General features: G+C 40.3%; 1 long non-coding RNA gene across 1 annotated transcript; it reads right to left on the bottom strand.

Moving 5' to 3' along the window:
- On the bottom strand, nucleotides 1-511 carry LOC136950934 (uncharacterized). The gene is made up of 3 exons (XR_010877524.1): nucleotides 451-511; nucleotides 219-284; nucleotides 1-101 (listed from the first exon to the last, which is right to left on the bottom strand). It is a non-coding gene; the product is annotated as an uncharacterized lncRNA (long non-coding RNA).
- Between the last annotated feature and the right edge of the window lie 8,964 nt (nucleotides 512-9,475).

The raw sequence follows: 9,475 nt of genomic DNA, 5'->3' as shown, positions 1-9,475 counted from the left end.
TCAAGATATACATTGTTTATTTTGAAGAATTGTCACAATGACAATCACCCCTCCATATCACTCCATCTAGACCTCCATATCGACCTCCATATAACTCCATCCTTCAATGAGACAGAAGCAAGAAAAACAAATATAAAAAAACATTATGGATATTTGACTTTTCCTGGCCCTTCAATGTTCAAACCCCAGATTGTGAAGTCGGTAACAGCACTACTTACTAGTTGAATTGTCTCCCTTTTGTGCACAATTGTTTAGATATCCCCCTATCAAACTCCTCCACTTCACTGAAATAGTACAGACAATATTGCTTCTAGGTGAGCATAAATATCAGTTACACTAACGAAGTAGTGTACATTAATTAGCATTACTTAAGTGGTTGATAATAAAGGTATTAATAGTAAATGATAAAGTTGTATGGCTTTGTGCAGAAAATTTACATTCTCTCCTTACCTCCGATGATAAACTGGTCCAAAGACAAAGTTGAAGTTAGCTAACGTTAACTTTATTGTCCAATTCAAAACACCAGAATAGTTTTATACATAACCATACGCGACTCACATTAGCACTAGCTACTTACACTCTGATTCTAGTTCATCTTGTTCTGAGCCGTAATCGTACAATATTCACTACTGCAGGAAAATATCTAACTATCGAGATTCTAAGTAACATGGAGACAAAACTTTTTTTGGTACTCCACACGTAGATCATAAACCCTTGAATATATAAACGACTCAACGGAATCGGTTAAGAAATGTAAACGCTAAAGTGCTTTTTAACCAGAAAAGCCGCAGCTCCACCGTTCACTTGCGTTTGTTTACAGGCGAGTCATTACCTCCCCAAGATGGCGGCGAGTTGGCACGTCGCAGCAACGTTCTGACGCAGACAATGGGGCGTCTATGTATATATGTCTATGGCTATGATTGCTAACGCGCTGAGGGCAGAGAATAACAGAAATGTAGCTAGAATCCACACCTCAAACAAGTTGACCTAGACGCAAAACTATACGTCCAATCCAATAAATAAGGATATTTTCCGAGACCCAAGACTCTGCCGAAACCAGAGATGTCCTTTATATTTCTGTGCGTCATAAATACGACTCTACCGGCAGTTTCAAAATCTTGTTATTTTTGCTTTCTCTGACGATTTTGTCACCAGATTTGCATTGGTCTCTATGGGGCGAGAGTTGGACTTTGTCTCGCTTTCGTGGGGCTCTGAACAAATGTGTACGTTTGTTGGATTCAACAGACAACTGTCTACGACCAGCACAAAATTAGCTATCTATTGATCCAAAAATGAAGCATGAAGAGCGAAAATTGTGGCAATGCTGGCAAACTAGAAATATTTTTTCAACGACATCCGAAGCTGCCCTCCACTCTAAGCGTTTCAGTCTGCACTCTAGGGTTTCACGTACACACCCATGTAAATCTCAGAAACGGCTTGAAAAAGTCATGAAACATAATCAGTGATATTGAAAAAAGTTGAATAGATATCAAAAAGCTGAATTATTTAAAAATTGTTTAGGGTTTTGTCAACATTTTAAAGTTTAAATGGTGGCTCTACCTGAAAGATTGAGGAAGAAGAAGGATTTGGAAGTTGAAGAAGTTTTAAGAAGTTTGAGAGGATTTGAAAAAAAAACTCAATTGGAAAACCATGTTAACAATATTATGAATATTGATTTATATTAATTCAAACATAAGAGGTAGAAAGCTGAAAAGTCATAGCAGTCATAGCCTGAAACTGCTGAATTTTTTGATAGCTGAACGGTTTTAATAGCTGAAGATTTGAAGGCGCTGAAACGTGCCACGGAAGAAATAGAATAAGAAGAATGAGAAGTTGAATAAAGATTCAAAGAACAATACTTGGAATGCTGAAGCAGCATTCCAACAACTAGAAAATGCATTTCCTGCTGAAAATGCGTCGGAATGCTGAAAGCTGAAATTAATTTCATAAAATATATATATTTCTTATGCTAAAAATACAGAAATGAGAAAAGCCGACAATTTCAAAAATTGCTGAAAATACAGAAATCCGAAAATGCACCAGCAAGCCGAATAACTGAAATGAATTTTTTTGTTAATGCCAAAAAGTCAAGACCAGCACAGCAGGAAAACATAAAAGTGCCAGTGTGGAAGATGAACTGCAGCATTTAACAAAGCTAAGAGCTGAAATACAATGCAAAAGAAGCCAAAATCTGCACTGTTAAACTGTAGAAGTACTTGAAGAAGCAGTAAACATATTATAATACATCATATAATATTAGTTTTAGTAGCTGAAATTATAGCTGGGATAGTAATAGCACTAGCATATACAGTAGTATCAGTGGTGTAGTAGAATACAACCAATAGTAGCACCATCTGAAATCTAGCATCAGAATCTGCAGAAATAACAGTCATAGCAAAAGTATTGGTAGTAGTATTCACAGCTGCAGGAGTAATATTAGCAGTATTAGTATCAAGAGCTGCAGTAGTAGCAGTCGTAGTAGCAGCATTTGTATATCAACAGTAGCAGCAGTAGTATTCTCAATGTTGTATCGAGTATAAAGCAGAAAATGACCACATTGCAAACATTTATTTGTTAACATTTAGAATACAATTTTGTGTTGTTATTTTTCAGTAGTGTGAGGTGTGTGCTATATTTCAAAAGATGCATTTACATCCTGTCTTTCCATCCTTTTTTGACCCATTTTCTTCTATTTAAATATAATAAAATAATATAGATAAGTACAGTGCACAATTTCGTGCAAAATAAAAACTTGACAAATGTATCAACACAGAGTTTTGTGAACATTGGTCCCTTTGATATTCATGAATAAATATACTTTCAATAGTTTCAATAGTTAACAATATGGTTCATTTCCTACAATCAAAGGCTTTTCACATCATTTCCAGACCTAGGTTAATACTCACAGAAGTTCAAGACTTCAAGGTCCAGTAGCCCCGGACGGATAAGTCTTGTCAACATTGTCATTTAGACTATCCCAACGTTAAGCTTAGTTTACTGAGGCTCACTGAAACACTGAGTTCTCCTTACTTTGATTGAACATTGAGTTAGAGTCACTTGTTGACTCAAGGTTAGGACACAAGCTTTGTAGAATTTGTTTTCCTGTTAAATCTTTTGACAAGTCATGCTTTGGCCAATCTGAAGATGACACACTTAGATGGATTTCACAGCTATACAATTTAACACTTGCCTTAAATATTCATCTTCTCAGTAGACTTTAGGTTACCCTAAGGATCGGTGTACACGTGTGAAAAACCTTGAATATACCTACCAGCTGAAACCCCATACTAATGACTCATTGTGATACAAATATGCAATTTCTTCAAGGTTAATTTGTTTGTATGCACGAGGCAATCAAACAAACATTTCCATCCTTAATGTTCTCATATATCTGTTAAAAAACTGACTGAAAAGGGGACGAATGACATGAATAAATAAATAAATACAGTCAACTAAAAAAAAGAAATGTGATGAATCATAAAGAAAACATATATTGTTAGATCAAATACGGTAGAGATGAAACAAACAAAATAGACCTGCAGTTTTTAGAGACATTCATACTGTTCATGAGTTAGTAGTGAATGCTTTAAAGACCTGTAACATTAGGACCTTTGATCAGTGATCACTGGGACAGTGATGACTGACTGATGACTCTTCTGCAGCAGTTTGCTTCCTTGCAGTCGCACACCTGATCCTGACAAAAGAAAACAGGAAGTTATTGTTATAAACTAAAGACAAACTAAACTTTCTAAAAAGGTTTATAATTCACAGTAATGAAATACCTTGAATTCTGCTGCAGGGCAGATCAACATGTACGTCCAGTGCACCTGAATACGCTTCATGATGTTCATCTTATTTCATGTGCTTTGCCCTCTCTGCCCTGAGTGTCTTCACTGTGATGTGGAGGAATCACAAAGAAGGAAGACCTGAAGGAAGAAATGGATATAAATTACAATGTTATATTGGATGTACAACTACTGTTATTAAGAATATTGCATTTATACAAAATGAATACATGAATGATAACAGAATTAGAATAAAACATTAGAAATCACATATGAAATAAGAAGACAATACCTTATTATCTGTTTTGAAAAAAAACCTCAACACTGGCAGGGAGAACACATGTGTCTCAGTGGTGTGCACTGATGATGAACAGTTGAGATGGTGCTTCAACATCTGCTCTGTGGTGGCATGATGTCCTGATCCAGAATCTCAGAGCCAGACAGAAAGTGAGGCAAAGACAGGCAGGTGTTTTCTCGTAATTTTCTTTGAAGAATGACGGGGACAAGCAGGAAGTCAAATGTGTCCCTATGAGGTCTAACAGTGATGGGTCCTCAGTTGATTGACAGTTCAGTTGGTGCAGCAGTCGTAGATGCTGTGAGCTGATCCTCACAGTGTGGAAGGAGGTGAGGCCAAAACTGGAAGGTGTCTTTACAGAGGACATATAGAACTGTGTCTTCTGTCCATCAGAAAGGAAACTTAACACTACAAAGGACACATGAGAACTGTGTCTCCTGTCCAGTACAAAGGAAACTTAACACTACAGAGGACACATGAGGACTGTGTCTCCTGTCCATCAGAAAGGAAACTTAACGTTACAGAGGACACAGGAGGACTGTGTCTCCTGTGAGGTACAAAGGAAACTTAACACTACAGAGAACACAGGATAATTCAAATTAAATTAATGGGGATGGAAGTGTGGGGTTTCAGCTGGTAGGTACATCAGAAAGTATGTGTTACATCTAGAACACATACTTTCTGATGTGCATCTGCTACACTAAATGTCAGCAGCTGTGTACAATGCTGTACAACATTGTACACAGCTTGCATTGTACACAGCTGCTGAAAGAGTTTTGGCCTGTGTTTTGACCCAAACCCACCCTGATAAATGCACAGGCCAAAATGTGTTAGAAATATAGCTAAAAACAACATGGTTACCTGGAAAACTGTATGAGACCATAATGTTGTCCAATACTATGAACACTTAAAATTACCCCATTCTACTAACTAATTAAAGTGCAACAACATGTTTTGACCAGATGATTAAGTTTTCTTTACATCAACAATTACATAATCCCAGACAACAATGTGGTGTTAGAGGACATGACACAATAGACAGGTTTGTGATAACTGTAATAAGTTCTCATCACACCAGAGTGGAGACAGTGTTGTGGTTGAGAGATGAAAATGAGGTCCAGCAGTGTGTTCTTATCAGTGGTTGCATTAGTAATGATTTGTGCATATCCTCTGGACTGGAAGAGCTCAAGGATTGGCTTAGCAGTGTTGGAGAAGAGATTCTCGTTGAAATCACCACAGACAATGATGGGCTGACAGTCCATGATCTCCAATGAGTCCAGCAGGCTCCCCAGGTTAAACAGGAATCATCTCACACTTTAGTCTGGAGGTCTATACACAGCTGCGATCAGGGCACTCACTGGGGCTTCTACCTTCAGAGCCACAAACTCAAGATCAGTTACATTATGTATGTACTGTTTCTCACGCACTTGAATGTGGCTTTTCACATAAACAGCAACTCCACCACCACCTCTGTTGGCTATTTGTTTAACATTTGTGTAGGAAAGGTGTCTGTTGCGTTTGAACATGTTGTAGCCCTCTAAATTGAGACTCTCTGCAACAAAGGAACCTTGAAGGTGAGTTTCTGTGAGACACAAAACATCTGCAAGACACAGTTCATGATGGCTCCTGATGTCATTGATGTGAGAAGGCAAACCTTCCGTGTTATGGTGAACAATGGTCAGAGTGTCACGTCTGCTCGATGTCTGTGTAATATGAAGAAGAGGCATCATGTCGTCCAAGTTGACTTGTCTCATGGTCTCGAGGGCTCCAGTGATTTCTGGGTTGGAATAGATTTTACTCTCATCCAGATCCAGCATGTGCAGTCCACTGAGAGAGGTCACTCTACTGATAGCTACGTAAGCCATGCCAGGTTCAAAAATGTGTTTCAGTGACACTACAGCTCATGTCCTTGTCATACCCTGAACCTTGTCTATCGTACAGGCAAATGCAAGTCTAACAGGAAACTGTCTGCGTACCACTCCTTTCTGTTTCAGATTATCCTCCGCTCTCTCTATGTACACCACGTCATCAGGGCCGCCTGGTGCTCTATTACGGTAATTCCTTCCAGCAGTTTGATCATCCATCTTTAGCCCGAGCATTGTGACATGTGCAACACCACTCTGTTCTGAGGTTATCACCCTGACAAGTGTAGCAAACGATCCATTCACCAATCCTTGAGACACGTCTATGTTTCTGGTGAGCATGACTCGAGCACCTTCAGCTAGGTTTAGTGTATCGGGTAACTCATTTCTGTTTCCTTTGTATGGTTGGGCTTGTCGAGCCATTCTTCCAGTTTGTGGGTCCTTCTTGTAGTCATCTGCATCGATCTTGGTGATATTAGAATGGAGCAGAGCTAATGTTACTGAGTTGGGTGAATCAACCTGTTTATTAGTTGCAAAGATGTGCAGGACATCAGGTGGACAAAGTGATGGTTCAGTGATAGTCTGTGACAACAAGGCTGTCTGCTTGAGATAACTCATCTGACTTTCCTTTCACACGGATCCGGTTCAACATCTCTGCACAGGCAACATCATCCTTCTGCCGCATAATCTCAGTCAGGGTGATTGTCTGAAAGTGCTCCTGCCATAGATCAATCTCACACGGCTCGTACACACAGAGGGTCTTGGACTGTCGAACTGGTGGTAGCTGATAAAAGTCTCCAACAGCTATTACTGACATTCCTCCAAAGGGTCTGGGGCTACCTTTGATCTGTTTCAGTCTCGCATCCACATAAGCAAACAGGGGCTTTAACACCATGGACACTTCATCAATGATGAGGATTTCAGCATTTAAAAGTTCTGATCGGACTTCATCCAGTTGGTTACCAAGTCCTTGAAATGGCGGTTTCAGACTTTGTGGAAGCTTGAGCAGAGATTGCAGTGTTGATCCTGATATATTAAAGGCTGCAGTTCCAGTGAAAGCTGTCAACAGGACAGGGTTTGATATGTCAACCTCCTCAGAATGGCTGGACAGTTTGCACAGTATCTTAGATGCCTCTGAGTAAAGGCATTTAATGAGATGTGACTTTCCTGTTCCGGCACCACCATTGACGTAAAAGAAAAACTGCTCAGGATTTAGGCCACAGAGATGCTTTACGCACAAATCTCTAACTGCATAGAATACACATGCTTGTTTCTGGTTCAGGTTCTGATACATCTGCCGTAACAGTGTGGGGTCAAACGCAGGAGGCTCTCTGATAGCTCTGACTTCTGTTGCAACATTAGCCTGATTAGTGTATTCTGGAACATTTTCTTGTACATTTTCATGATCTGGCTCTCTTGCCTCCAGTTCTTCGATACATTCCAACCTCTCCACTTCAGATTCTGGAGCCAGATTACACCATTCATCAATTACTCCTCTGTTCTGTTCAAATTCTTCGACTGCTTTCTCAATCTCCTCGCTGTTTTTCTCATGTTTGTCTTTGTTTCGTTTCACTATGTGTTTGACATACTCATGATGGTTAGAACCTGGTAGTTGAACACAACAACATTTATAGAAGGACTCGTATGTGGGGAAATGCGGTCTTTTAAGTTCCTGGTCTGATCGGTGAGGAATGTACAGTTTCAGTAATGTGCCATAGAACTTCTCAGGATATTTTTCCTGTGAGCAGCAGTAAGATCTGATGATCGCAGGTTTATCGTTTTTACGCTTTTGCACAAATCCCATCTCATTGAGGAGGGGCAACACATCTCTACCTTTTTTCTGCCAGCCATAGACAATTCTGCAAGTAGCTGCAAAATCAGCCAAACACATCTGCTCAAACTCTGGTGTTACTGGTCTGGCTTTGTATTTGTCAGTCAAAGATGTCATCCACACATTTACACTTTCTGATGTTGTGTTCTCCAGGTAAGACACGGGGCGACTCATTTTCAGTGCGCTGTCATCTGTTGGTACGAATATGACACCACGTGAACACTTCTTCATGTTTATTCCACATGCACGAGTCACACACTCCTGAGCACTGACCTCTCTCTTTATAGAGTAAGCCTGCATGATTTCCCTCATTTCATCACATTCATTGACGTGGTCTCTGGTGGAGTTCTCAATGACTGTTTTGAGGTACTCAGAAAGTCCAGCTTCCTTTTTGGTTATGTAGCTGGTGAGATACATGATGCATGAGTATGCATTGAGAATAAAACTAACATCAATATTGGCATCCCAGGCTTCAAGAAGATGTGCATTGTATCCATTTATCCAGCAGTCTTTTGGCTCAAGTTTCAGGATCACCGCACTGGATTTGTTGATAACATTGAGGCATCCTTCATACTCTTGGAGTGTTAAGTTGCATTGAGCTAGGAGCTGCTGCAAACTGAGTGAGGCGGTTTCAGGTTCATTCAGCAACAAGTTCAGTGGTTGGAGTTTTGACTTGCAAGTGGATCAACTTGCAGTTGATCCACTGCAAGTTTGCACTTGCAGTGGATCAACGCCCTCACCAGGTCTTGATATGATTGTCTTTGTGGAAGATGGTTTAGGAAATCCAATCTGCAACCAGAGCTGGGACTTCTGAAACATGTCCTTGAGTGTTTTTTGCTGTGTATTTGCACTTCTGTGACCTTCTTGTGTAGTTCAGGTTGTGTGCGTGGGTCAGGCAGCTGAGCTGTGATGTATTTGGACACAAAATCTGACACAGTCTGATCATCATCCTCCTCAAACACAGGTGCACCTTCTACCCATATGAAACAGTGAATGTGTGGGCTTCCTCTGTGCTGAAACTCAACTCGGTAAAAGTAGTCAACAACTTTGCCAAGAGGCTGTGTAGGAGATAAGAGCAGATCTCTGAATAAGGCCTCAACACGCTTATCAAACATGCGCATTATTGTCACAGGATTGCTTCCCAGAATGTCACACTTTGCTGACCAGTCAAGCCCTTCAAAATGTACCTCTTCACCTTGCTGTCTTTTTATTGCTTCAATCACTTCAGGCCAACACATCTCAGCTGCAGAAAACGTACAAAAGAATGTGGGAGTTCCCAACTGTCCGATCATGGCAAAAAGATCTTGTGTGGTTTTCTCCCAGTAGGCTGGTGTTCCTCTCAGCGGCTGCATGAATCTGACTGTGTCTTTGTTCCTCACCAGTTTCTCTACCTCTTGTTTATTTTGCAGCATACCAGAAGTTATTTTTCGTCCATCTCGAGTCATTGGCTTTCCTTTCCTCAACTGTATTGTCATGCTGGATGTGGCCAAGTGTATTTCAGTCACAAACTGTGCAAAGAACAAATAGTTGGTGTCTCTGGCAAAACGATCATCAATGCAGAAAAGCCTCGCTTTGAAATAACTGCTGGGTGTTACTTTCATACGTCTCCCTTCATCCAGTGTGTTTTGGCCTGTAGGGAACTGCACAGGGAAAGCCACCGCCTCAAGTTTAGGAGTTTTGAAGAAAACCAACTGGACTGTTA

This window comes from Osmerus mordax, chromosome 10, assembly GCF_038355195.1.
Source record: "Osmerus mordax isolate fOsmMor3 chromosome 10, fOsmMor3.pri, whole genome shotgun sequence".
In the NCBI taxonomy this organism is placed as follows: Eukaryota; Metazoa; Chordata; class Actinopteri; order Osmeriformes; family Osmeridae; genus Osmerus; species Osmerus mordax.
Note: the sequence above shows the minus strand (reverse complement) of the source record. Positions and strands in the feature narration are given on the sequence as shown.